The sequence below is a fragment of the Olea europaea genome, chromosome 20 (assembly GCF_002742605.1).
Source record: "Olea europaea var. sylvestris chromosome 20, O_europaea_v1, whole genome shotgun sequence".
Taxonomy (NCBI): domain Eukaryota; kingdom Viridiplantae; phylum Streptophyta; class Magnoliopsida; order Lamiales; family Oleaceae; genus Olea; species Olea europaea.
This window is the reverse complement of record NC_036256.1, coordinates 5,748,314-5,761,234: the sequence shown is the minus strand read 5'-3', so window position 1 is coordinate 5,761,234 and position 12,921 is coordinate 5,748,314. Positions and strand designations below refer to the sequence as shown.

General features: G+C 33.0%; 1 pseudogene; it reads left to right on the top strand.

The window, feature by feature from the left end:
• The first annotated feature begins 1,061 nt into the window (after window positions 1-1,061).
• LOC111368993 lies at window positions 1,062-8,794 on the top strand (annotated as a pseudogene).
• Window positions 8,795-12,921: the final 4,127 nt, after the last annotated feature.

Sequence of the window (12,921 nt, the reverse complement as noted above, 5' to 3'; positions counted from 1 at the left end):
ATTGATTTATTTTATATATTATTCTTTTACTCTTCGTCATTTATATTGAATCATGAGTAACCATATGTATTTAAAAAGTATACTAGATGCCAACAATCAAACCAAGTCTTCTTGATTGACACTGCAATCTGAGAATTGTTATCAGGCATGAGAAAATTGGTTGTCCTTGAATAGCCCTTTCTAGAGACATTTGTTGATGACTCGACTAAGGAACGAGTGGCTACTATAATAAATATGGTGTGACGATAGTATTGCAACATGTGTGATGGTTGCAACTATGTCACCTGAGTTACAGAAGTAACATAAGAGTTTAGATGTTAATACATGATTTTTCATTTCAAAGAGTATAAGATAATAATTATGTGTGGAATGGTATGAGACTTCCAAGCAACTATAACGGTGCAAAATGATAGATGAATTTTCAGTCAGTGCTCATGTACTAAGGATGATTGACATTGAGAAGTTGTCTCAATTGATTTCAATCATGAACCATGAACTAAGTAATGACTTAGTTCTACAACCTCTGTCAGAGAAAGCTATTCATAATTAATTATGAATTTAACATGAATAAGCTCGAATGCATAATAATTAAGTTACTAAACATGCTTAAAACTGTGAAGCTCAATATTAAAATTTATAGTGGACAAATTGTAACCATTGTCTCTCTAAGGCTTGTAAGAAGAAGTCTAAATGATGCTTTCTTAAAGCATCCAGATGGTTAAGACCGTCAAAGCGAAGAATGACAATACCAAATCTAATTACTCTTGTTATTATTATAGAATGAAAGGTCATTGGAAGAAATATTGTAAGGGTTATGCCTACTTCATTAGCTTTTTGGGGTATTAGATACCAGATATGGATATCATATTTATACAAATATGGAGAAATTAAAAAGTAGTTGACCTGCACGTTGAAAATGAGCAAAGGTTGGTGTATTACCTATGGAAGCATACTTCTTGCCATTACCTTTAGGCTTTGTATTGGAACTAGAGAAATGTTATTTTGTATTCACAATTACCAGAACATTAAATAAATTTCATGTTTGGACATGAACTACTATAATGCTAAGGACACTTGTTGTTCCCTTTGATCTTGATAAGATCTTAGTGATTATGGTAAATTACAAAATGACATTTATATTCTTGATATTGAATCGTCTATTATGATTATAGAAAATAAAAGGCATAAAAGTGATGATCCAAATAATACCTATATTTGACATTACAGATTAGGTCATATCAATGAGAAACACATTTCAAAGTTACATAGAGATGGATACTTGGGGTCAAATGATTTTGAATCATTTGACAAATGCGAATCACACCTCTTAGGCAAGATGACCAAATTTTTGTTTACTAGAAAGGGAGAAAGAGCTATGCAATTATTGGGCTTAATACATCTGATGTATTTGGACCCATGTCAATCATTGTTAGAGGTGGTTTCTTTTACTTCATCACATTTACAAATGACCATTCTAAGATATGGTTATGTATATTTGATGAAGTTCTAGCATGAAATACTTGAAAATTTCAAGGAATTCAAACTTGAAATAGAGAAAAAATAGGTAAAGATATTCTCACGTTAAGATTAGATCTAGGTGGAGAATATCTATAAGGAGAATTTTTAGATTATTGAAAAGAGAATGTAATTTTCTCCCAGTGGACTACACCATATATACCACAGCATAAATGATGTATTTGAACGGAGGAACCACACATTATTAGATATGGTGCGATAAACGATGAGTTATGCAAACTTCCCAAAATCATTTTAGGATTATGTACTCATTGCTACGTGCTACATACTAAATCGTGTCCCATCTAAATCAGTCGACAAAACTCCATAGGTGTTATGGAAGGGAAAATGACCTAACTTATTTCATGTTTTCGGTTGTGATGCTTATATGAAGCGCACTGAATCGGATAAGTTTGAGACTATATTTGATAAATATATATTTTTAGGATATTCAAAATGGATATTTGGATATCAGTTCTATAATCCCATTGGGAGGAAGGTGTTCATCTGAAGATATACCGTATTCCTAGAGAATTAGTTCATTCTAGGAAATGATAGTGGGAGCAAAATACAACTTGAAAGAGTTGAAGAGTCCATAGATATAGTTGACTAAGTAGATGAATATGAGTTTGATCCCACACTTGATGAGGGACATATTCTTGATCAGGAAGTAGAGACTGCTAATGACATATCAGTTCTATTTAAATCTCATAGGATCATTTGACCTTCAAGAATGTGCAAATCCACAATTACTAATTAAGTATTATTAGGCGAAGATGATGAACCTTCTTATTAAGTAGAAGCAAAGTCAAAGGTTAACTCAAAAAGATGGTAGGAGGCCATGGAATTCGAAATGAACTCAATGTATGAAAACCTTGACCTTGATCGACCATCCTGATGAGATAAAATCCATAGGATATAAATGGGTTTACACAAAAAATATCGACATGGATGGGAATATTCATACATAAAAAGTAAGGCTAGTAGCAAAATATAATAAACAAAGACAAGGTGTTGACTTTGATGGAACTTTTTTGTCTATAGCCATGCTGAAGTCCATTCGGATTTTGATTACAATTGTTGCATATCATCATTATGGGATATGACAAATGGGTGTCAAAACTACTTTACTTAATGGAAACTTGCAAGAAAAAGTGTACATGACACAACCCAAAGGTTTTGAATCCAAAGAAGCCAACAAGGTTGGTAAGCTTTATTGGTTCATTTATGACTTAAAGCAAGCCTCTAGGAGCTTGAATTTGTATTTTGATGAGACAATCAAAATGTTTGATTTTATCAAAAATGAAGATGAACCATGTGTTTACAAGAAGATATTGGGAGTATTGTCGCATTCCTAATATTATATGTATAAGACATATTATTAATAGGAAACGATATCTTTACGTTTCAATAATTGAAATCGTGGAATCTTGAGAAGATTTGTATGGAGAAAATGAATTGAGAGTTCAAGAATACACCAATGCTAAATTCTAATTGGAATGGAATGATAGCAAATCTTAATTAGGATATTGGTTTACTCTTAATCATTATGTTGGAAAGGTTCCAAACAGGAACAATCGTTGATCCAATAGTAAAAAAGCCTAATACAACATTGCTTCAAAAGCAGCGAATAATTGTGGTGTGGATCAAGAGGTTCATTAATGAACTTGGAGTAGTTTGTAACATCGTTGATAGCAAGCGAATATATTTTGAAAATAACAGAGCCATCGCGCAAGCGAATGAACTAATGTCTCATCAATGATCCAACATGTATTAAGGTGGTATCATCTCAACAGAGAGAGAATACAAAGAAACGATGCAAAGAAAGGAACGAATTTCCACAATTGACAATATTGTAGATCCATTGGCATAGAGTTGTCGCATTATAAATATGATCGTCATGTAAACTCTTAAGATATTAGATACATATGTGATTAGATCTAGTTCAATTAATTTGTAAGTATTATGCCCTAGATCTAATTAATTTTAGACATAAGTACTTTTAATATATAGTTGATTCACTTTTATGGCACATCTATTATTTAATTAATATTCAATCAAATTAAATAATAGAGTCTGTGGATTCAAATCTTGGTAATTTGTTAATCACAAGGAGTTGTGATTGTGAAATAAAAATGACATATGATTGAATTTTATATCATTCACGATCGTAAGTAATAACGAGATACAGATATAGTTATTACAGATAGACCATCACATGTGATATTTTTTACTAGTGAAGTAAATACTTATGACATTTAAATGAACAAGTGAATATTTTGTCATAGAACAAAACATTTAAGACCCGCTAGAAGATTCCTCATGGATAGTTATATGAGTATCAGCGGTTAATCTTTAACGTTCGGTAGTGGGATTGGTCCTTTATTTTGAGTTCATCATAGTGCCTTATATGAGGACAGTCATACTGTGGTAATCTTGAATGTTGCTCTGCTAAGGGTCACTAATACGGCATCGTTCGGGTATGTCAAGAATCATATGAAGTTTGTGAATGATCAATAGAGGATTCAACACTCTTAAATAATAAGAGATGATGATCTACATTCATCCAGTTAAGGTGTACTCATAAGTCGAATAGGTGTTTTCCACTTGTAATTGACTTAATATTGGAATGAAAGATTGATCAATAATTAAGATTAACATTTATCCATATCTCATAATTGATCGGATTATATTGACGAAGTGATTATAATTTCATAGTAAATGAACAAGTTTGGTTTTATCATACCACGTGATTTCCTATCATATGTATTGTCCTGACATATTATTAGATGTTAATCTGGGAGGACGAATGTGAATTGATGATAAATTAAAAGGGGATATTTTAATTTATTGATTTTAATTAGATCGAGATAATAACTCACGTCGTTAGATATCGTGATTGGGAACCTAATGAGTCATGCACAAAAGGAGAACTAGAAAATTGACATTTACCAATTAATTAATTAGCAAGTGTTGGATAAATTAGTTACTTATTAATATGCCCGAATTAATTAATTCATGGACCAAATTTAATTAAATGAGTTAATTAAATATTGGACCGAGTTAAGAGATGGGATAAATCATAAAGAGACGAAAAGTTGGGAAATTAGAGATGTAAGAATAAATACATATAGAAGTTGAGAAGTTAAGTTATGAATTTGTATGAATTTAATTGTCAGGTTTTAATTTAAGTAATTATATCATTATTTCAGGTAATAACGTGAAAGCTTGGAAAGAAGAAAGACTCATCAATTTAGCCAAATCTCTATCCATAGATCTATGAGTGGATATAAAAACATATTTTTCAGAAATTAGTATTTATTAAATTTATATTACATTAGGAAATTTATTAATTCATTAAGTTGAATTGACAGCATGATTCTTAGAATAAAGTGAATTTTATAATTTCTTTTAAAGTTAAATTCAGTTCAATTAAATCATTTCAATAGCATGTTCCATTCGTATTACATGTGTTAGTATAGCTAAAGTTATTTCTAAAAACCACCAGAAGGTACCCAGATGATTTTACCCTTGTCTGTACTGGTGTGAATGTGTTTCCACACTGTATGACCAGTTATGGTGATTTTATCCGCTCTACACTATTGTGAATATATTTCCATAATGTATAACCAGTATTACATAATTTCAGTTTTGCGCGCGTATGACCAGGATTTAAGAATTATAGAATTTCAAATTTACAGAATTGAATATCTTTGCCATGTATATCATAAACAAGTCTATAGGGTGTGAAAACTGTAGAGATTTTCATTATTCTTGCCAGCACAAGAAATGTAAAATCTTGATTTACTCTCAATCTTGTTCCCTGTGTGGATTTCAATTAGAGGCTAAACAATTGGACTGTTGTAAATTATAGATCAAGATTCTTAAAACAAAAGAAAAGCAAAGAAGTTTGTAGAATTCAACAAAAGTTATAATTTCTATCAAAATTTCTATCTAAATACAAAACAGATCTTTGGTGGGAATTGAAATTTATTTTATTTTCCGTTGTACATGATTAAGTAAATTCCCAACAGTTTCAACAAACTATAAATTGGGTACTCAAATCATCATTGAGAAGCATTTTTGAGACACTTTTAAAACAAAAATATAGTAATAATTGTTATACAAGAGGCTTCTTGCTTTGGTGTTGCTGTGGCTCCAAAGGTGCATTAGGCTACTATTAGTACCATGATGTTTCCTTGTATTTCTTCAGTTGAAACTTTTTCATTCCTTAAGCTTGATAGTCACAAGCTCTTTTCTATTGACGTTGCAATAATAAAGCAACTAAATTTAAACTCGTGGATTTGATGAAAGTGGAAACATATATTTCAAGTTTTTTAGAGAAGGGCCTAATATATGATAGTTATTGTTAGTTTTTTCCCAACTTCCATTTTTTGATAAAAGTGCAGTTTATCCACTTGTAGTTTGTAAAATACATTGTGCATGCGAGATTTTTGGATTTTTTATACGTGGTTAACGCATGAATTTCCTGGGGATACAATCTGAGGTAGTGACGTAGTGTTTAGGCACTATGAACTTAGTGTGAAAGAGTAGTTTACCCACTTGTTTATGCATCTTTAAAGTATCTGTTTTGTTAATTGTCTAGTGGCATCTTGGTAATGTGAGTCGTTGTTAGAAATGGTATATATTGTTTTTTTCAAATATTGTTTATTATTATTATATTTATTTTTTGCTTATTCTAATATTCTTCAATATCTTTTAAAACTAATGACTGTAGGGGAAAGTTCTCCAACTGCACTTCTGCTACCCTTGGCTGCATTTGTAAGCCTCACCATAACCTACAAACTCGATAAAGCCTCACAGTGTTTTCTCAATCCAGTGGGCCCAGCATTGGAGTCCCTTTTAGCAGGTTGCCCATGGCCCTGCATGCCAATAGTGGCTTCTTTGTGCACAGGGATGGAGCTAGAATAAATGAGTTGTAGGGGCAAATTTCACAAAATTTTAATTGTGGTGGCAAAATTGAAAACAGTAAGATTTTTTTTTTTGGGTAATTATATTACCACTACAGATTTTATTAAGTACACCACAATTTTCTTATTTACTTAAATATCCTCAAGTAAAATTACATAATTAGGGTTTTAATATACCTTTTAATTAAATAAATTATTGTTACACCACAAATATAAAACCTAAATTCTTTCTTTCTTTTTCCTCAATATCTCATTGCCAGCTTTTCATTTCTTCCATGGTGGCAGGATAATTCATTTCTAGTTATTCTAACACCAAAAGCTAGAAATGTGAACTCTATGCATGTAGTGATAATTAGCCAGAAAGATAAATTCAATGGACAAGTGTTACTTTGAACGAATATTGATATATTTTCATTCATTTGACTTTGAGCTACAAAAATAGTTTTAGAATTTATTAGTTTCTGAAAGAGTAAATATATGTAACTAATTGTGTTTTGATACCTTGATGTTATGAAAATAGTTTTATGATTTTTTATTTCCGCAATAATAGATATTTTGGTACCTTAATGTGGAAAAGAAATGATATGGTTCTCTAGATTGGGTTAGATATGCAAATTATTGAAAGGAGTAAAGCTCCATGGTTTGCTGCTGATCTGTATCCTTGTGGTCGTGGTTGTCTTCGTCTCTAGTTCTCAAGTATTTTTACTACTAGAATGGAGGGAGGGAGATTTTGTAGAAATTCAGAGATTTTATTGGTATGAATATGGCCTAGTGTTCTTCCCCGATCTTCCATTTCCAATGATTGTGAAATAATGAGGGAAAATGTTGAGAAAATGAGGATTAACATTGGTGATAAGTGCACCACAATATTATATTCTTAATTTTCAATTTTTTTTTTGAATTAGGAGTACAATTGTAATTTTATTGTGGTGTACTTATTGAAAATATTTTTTAATTGTGGTGTTGTGGTAATTAAAATTTGTAGTGGTATTATAATTACCCCTTTTTAAAAAAAAAAAATTTGTACAAAATCTTAGTTTAAGTCTTGGAATTGAAATTTAGTGTGGGATAACTAACCCTACTACCCTACCCTTAATTTGCCCATGTGTATGGACCTAAAAGGCAAAATGTTGGAGTGATTTCCTTGCTTTTTTTGCCTCTTGTACAGTCTTCCTTAATTGCAATGATGCTGTTGTTCAACTTCTTTAGAGTTGCTTTAGTGCTACGATGGTTTAAAAGGTACCTGTATCTCAAGCAACAGTCGTGTTGGAGCACTTCTTGGCCATGGATTTGGATCAAATTTTAGCAGTGGGATCTCTCCAGGGAGATTCTACATCTACGAGTCTATAGATCAATCCGAGACATTATGTTCTTAAAGGATGAGCTAGTTTCTTCACAGATGCAATCAATGAAAGACGTAACATTTATGGGACTTTCTAGAGCGAGGTTCAAAATGCTAAAGAAAGTCAAAAATCGATGAAACATTGGAATCTCTGGTTTGCTGCAGCATTAACAATAGTGAACTAGCAGCTTCTATGGGGGCTTCTTTCACGTTCTTATTTTTTGGACGGGAAATGGTTAAGTCACTAATAAAGGAAACTCTTCTTGGTTTATGTCCATTCACTGGTCCGAGCAAGAAGGGGAATCGGGTTAAGGGCTATGCTAAGCATACTTAGTGGCTCTTTGTGGAGCTTTTATTTTCGAGGTTGACTCATCAACATCTGCTTCAAATCGTTGTTCGAAAATTCTTGTCACATCCATTCAAAACTGTAATATGGGCTTGCTCAGTCCATGAGGAAAAGCCCAATCGTACTTATTCTAAATCAACAAAAATTCTCCAAAAAAAAAAAAAAAAAAAAAACCATGCCTGTATGAGGTGAGAGAGAGATAAAATCTGTGGCTTCCAATTTTGTGAGGAAAAATTACAAAAGCTATCATTGTGAAAAATCAAAAACGGTGGCCATCTTCAAAACAAAATCTGTGACAGTGGAGAGACTTGGGCTGATATTATAAGGAAGATATCCAAGATGCTGGAAAAAGAAAAATAATTGGAAGGGAAATTTTCTTTCAATCTTTTGGGTGTGGATTCATACAAGATTTTTCTTTTCTACATAATACAAATTGAGATTTTCTCTAAGGTGTATCTTGGGTACTTCATAGGTGTTTTATTCAAAGTGAGTTCTCATAAGTTTAATTAAATTGGTGATTTGTGGTGAGATAAATTGGTGTCTTTGAGATTAATTATTGTGGTATTTCCAAATTGTTGAGAATTAAAGTTTTGAGGCATAAACTTGAATATTGTAATCTATATTATTATTATAGTAGATTTGGCCGGAGTTGCCCCGTGATTTTTTTCCCTCTACACTGGAGAATTTGTTCCACATAAAAATTTGGTGTTGTGATTGCTTATTTTTCTTTGATTATTTACTTGCATATTTAATCACTCTAGTTGATTGCTTGGATTGGTAAATTATTCTTGCAATAAGTAAAATTGCCCAACAAAGTGGTATTAGAGCTCATGTTGTGTGGGTTTGGTTTTATTGCGAAGTAAATGGAGAATACTTTGGGCACGGTGATTAGATTTCGGCTTCAAATTATTCTATTTGGAAGCCTATGATGGAAGATATCCTGTAATGTAAGAATTTACATGAACCTATTGAAGGTGATAGTGATAAGCCGAGTAGTGTGAGTACCGATGATTGGAAGAAGATGAACAGGAAAGCCATTGGATATATTAGACAATTGGTTGACATTAATTTATTCCATCATATATTTCAAGAGACAGATGCACATAGTCTTTGGGAAAAATTGGAGAGTCTCTATGAGAAAAAATCATTCAAAAATAAAGCTTTTGCTATTAGAAAGCTTGTGAATCTAAAGGTAAAGGAGGGAAAATCAGTTGCTGAGCATTTGAGTGAATTCCAAGACTAGATAAATCAATTGATCACAATAAAAATAGTGCTAGATGATGAGATGCAAGCACTATTGCTTTTAAGTTCATTGCCTGATAGTTGGGAGACTTTGGTGGTGTCACTTAAGTAACCCTGCTCTGAATGATGTGCTTGAACTTACTCTAGTTAAAGATAGTTTATTTAATGAAGAAATACGAAGGAAAGACTTGGGTAGGAATTATGCACAAGCTCTTATTACAGAGAACAAAGAAAGGAGTAAATATAGAGGTCCCAAGGGACGTGGCAACATCAAAAGTCAATCAAAGACAAGAGGAAGTGTCAAATGTTTTTATTGCGACAAAGAGGGTCATATAATGAAACATTATATGGCTTGGAAAAATAAATTGAAAAAGGAGAAAAAATCTGAAGAAGAATGATCATAATACATCAGTTAGCGCTTTAGATGAAGAAGTAGTGGTAGCAGTTTTTTCCGCTGAAGTGAACAGTGTTGTCATGTTGCAGATTCATTTGTTGAATGCATTATTGACTCAGCATATTCTTACCATGTTACTCCAAGATAGAAGTTTTTCACTTCATACAAACCAGGTAACTTTGGCAGGGTGAAGATGGGTAATGACAATTTTGCCAGTATTGCGAGAATTTGTGATATCTGTCTTTAGATAGTATTAGATGTAACTTGACACTGAAGATTGTGCACATGGGCCTGAATTTACTATCTACACATTTCTTTTATAAAGCAGGGTATGACAGTTATTTTGGCAATGAAAGATGGAAACTAACAAAAGGGTCGATGGTATTTGCTAGAGGAAAGGTTTGTTGCACACTTTACAAGACACAAGTAAAGGTGTACAGTGAAGCAATGAATGCAGCTGAAAGTGATACATCACTAGACTTGTGGCACAAGAGGCTGGCTCACATGAGAGAAAAAAGATTACAAATTTTGACAAGGAATTCCCTCATTCTTTTTACCAAAGGTACATCATTAAACTCTTATAATTATTGTTTATTTGGTAAACAACATAGACTTTTAGAAATCCTCTAGTAGAAAATCTAATATTTTGGATTTGTTTTATTCTGAAGTGTCTCCAAATTGATAACAGAGGGAAATATTCGTCTAAAGTGTTTAAAGATTACCACTTAGAGCACGACATTAGACATGAAAAAATAGTTCTTGGTATCCCACAACACAATGGTATGGCAGAGAGAATGAACCGTACCACTGTAGAAAAGGTCAGAAGTATGTTAAAGATGGCTGGTTTAGCTAAGTCATTCTAGGCTACCTAATCAATTGGTCTCCATTTGCTCCTTTGGATTTTGAGATTCCAGAAAAATTGTGGACGAGAAAAGATGCTTCTTATTCTCACTTGAAGGCTTTTGGTGCAAAGTATTTGTACATGTGGCTAAGGAATAGTGGTTGAAGCTAGATGATAAAGCTAGTCCTTGTCTTTTTGTTGGCTATGGAAATGTAGATTTTGGCTATAGATAATGGGATCTAGAAAAGAAGAAAATATTCAGAAGTGGAGATGTGATTTTTCATGAAAATCATAAGTTGATGAATTTTGAGAAGTTTGGGATTCAAAGACGTGCGGATAAAGGGGTCGCTGATCTTACACCTCTTTCTTTGCCTCCAGATAGTGTCACTCAAGGGGTAGAGACACACGTTGACAATCATGCTAATGAGCTAGTAAGGGTTGATGAGGATGATTTAGAGGATGTTGAATAGAGGGAGTAGCCTACTACATCAGAATCTCAGATCAGAAGATCTACCAGGGAGCATCGTCCATCAACCAGGAATCCATTATTAGATTATGTGTTGGTAACTGATGATGGGGATCCAGAATGTTTTTAGGAGGTAGAATCTCAAGCCTCCAAGACAGTGGTATAAGAAATTTTATTCCTTTATGGTGAGTCATGGTTATACCAGGACAGATGCAGATCATTGTGCTTATATTAGAGAATTTCATGGTGACAACTTCATCATCCTTTTCCTATATGTAGATGACATGTTGATAGTGGGACAAGATGTTCAATTGTTTCCTAGTTTGAAAGTAGATCTGTTCAAGTCGTTTGACATAAGGATCTTGGACTAGCAAGAAAAATTTTGGGGATACATATTCATCATGATAGGAAAGCCAGAAAGTTATGGTTATTACAAGAGAAATATGTAGAGAGAGTGCTGGAAAGATTTAACATGAACAATGCTAAACCAGTTGGGACACCACTTGATAGTCGCTTCAAACTGAGTAAGGTGACTTGTCCTTCTAAGAAGGAAGATAAAGAAAGAACGGCAAAAATTCCTTACCCCTCTGCGGTTGGGAGCTTGATGTATTCCATGGTTTGTACACAGCCAGATATTGCTCATGTAGTTAAGATAGTCAGCAGGTTTCTTGTTAATCTCGGTAAAGATCATTGGGAAGCAGTGAAATGGATCTTTAGATACTTGAGAGGTACTTCTAAGATGTGTTTGACTTTTGGAGGTTCAAAACCAATTTTGGAAGGCTTTACAGATGCAGATATGGTTGGTGATATTGGTGGTAAAAAATCAACTTTAGGATACTTGATTACTTTTGCAGGGGGAGCTGTCTCATGGTAGTCAAAATTACAAAAGTGTGTTGCCTTATCTACAATTGAGGCTGAGTATATTGCAGCAACGGAAGCAACGAAAGAAATGCTTTGGATGAAACAATTTCTCCAAGATTTGGGTTTGAAGCAAGATGTGTATGTAGTTAATTGTGACAGTTGGAGTGCATTAGACTTGAGCAAGAATGCTACTTATCATTCTGGGACGAAGCACATTGATGTGAGATATCATTAGCTGCAATAAGTAGTGGCAGAAAAATTGATATCGTTAGAGAAGATTCATACAGAGAAGAATCCAGCTAATATGATGACTAAGGTTGTGACTAGAGAAAAGCTTGAGCTTTGTGTCAAACTAGCCAGCATGGACTCTAACTAATATGTTAGAGGATAATCTCCTTTCTCAATGGGTTGGAGGGGGAGATTGTTATATGGGCTTGTCCAGCTCATTAGGAAAAATTTCCCAAAAAAAAAAATAATAAAAAAACCGTAGCTATATAAGGTGAGAGAGAGACAAAATTTGTGGCTTTCAATTTTGTGAGGAAAAATTACAAAAGCTATCATTGTGAAAAGTAAAAAATGGTGGCTACTGGGAAGGCATCCTCAAAACAAAATCTGTGACAGTTGAGAGACTTTGGCTGAAATTACAAGGAAGAAATCCAAGATGCTGGAAAAAGAAAAATAATTGGAAGGTAGTTTTCTTTCAATCTTTTGGGTGTGGATTCACACAAGGTTTTTCTTCTCTACATAATAAAAATTGGAATTTTCTTTAAGGTGTATTTTGGGTACTTCATATGTGTTGTATTAAAAGTGGGTTCTCACAAGTTTAATCAAATTTGTGATTTTTGGTGAGATAAATTGTTATTTTAGAGATTAATTATTGTGGTATTTCCAATTTATTGAGAATTCAAGTTTTGAGGCATAAACTTGAATACTGTAATCTATATTATTATTATAGTTGATTTAGCCGGAGTTATCCCATGGCT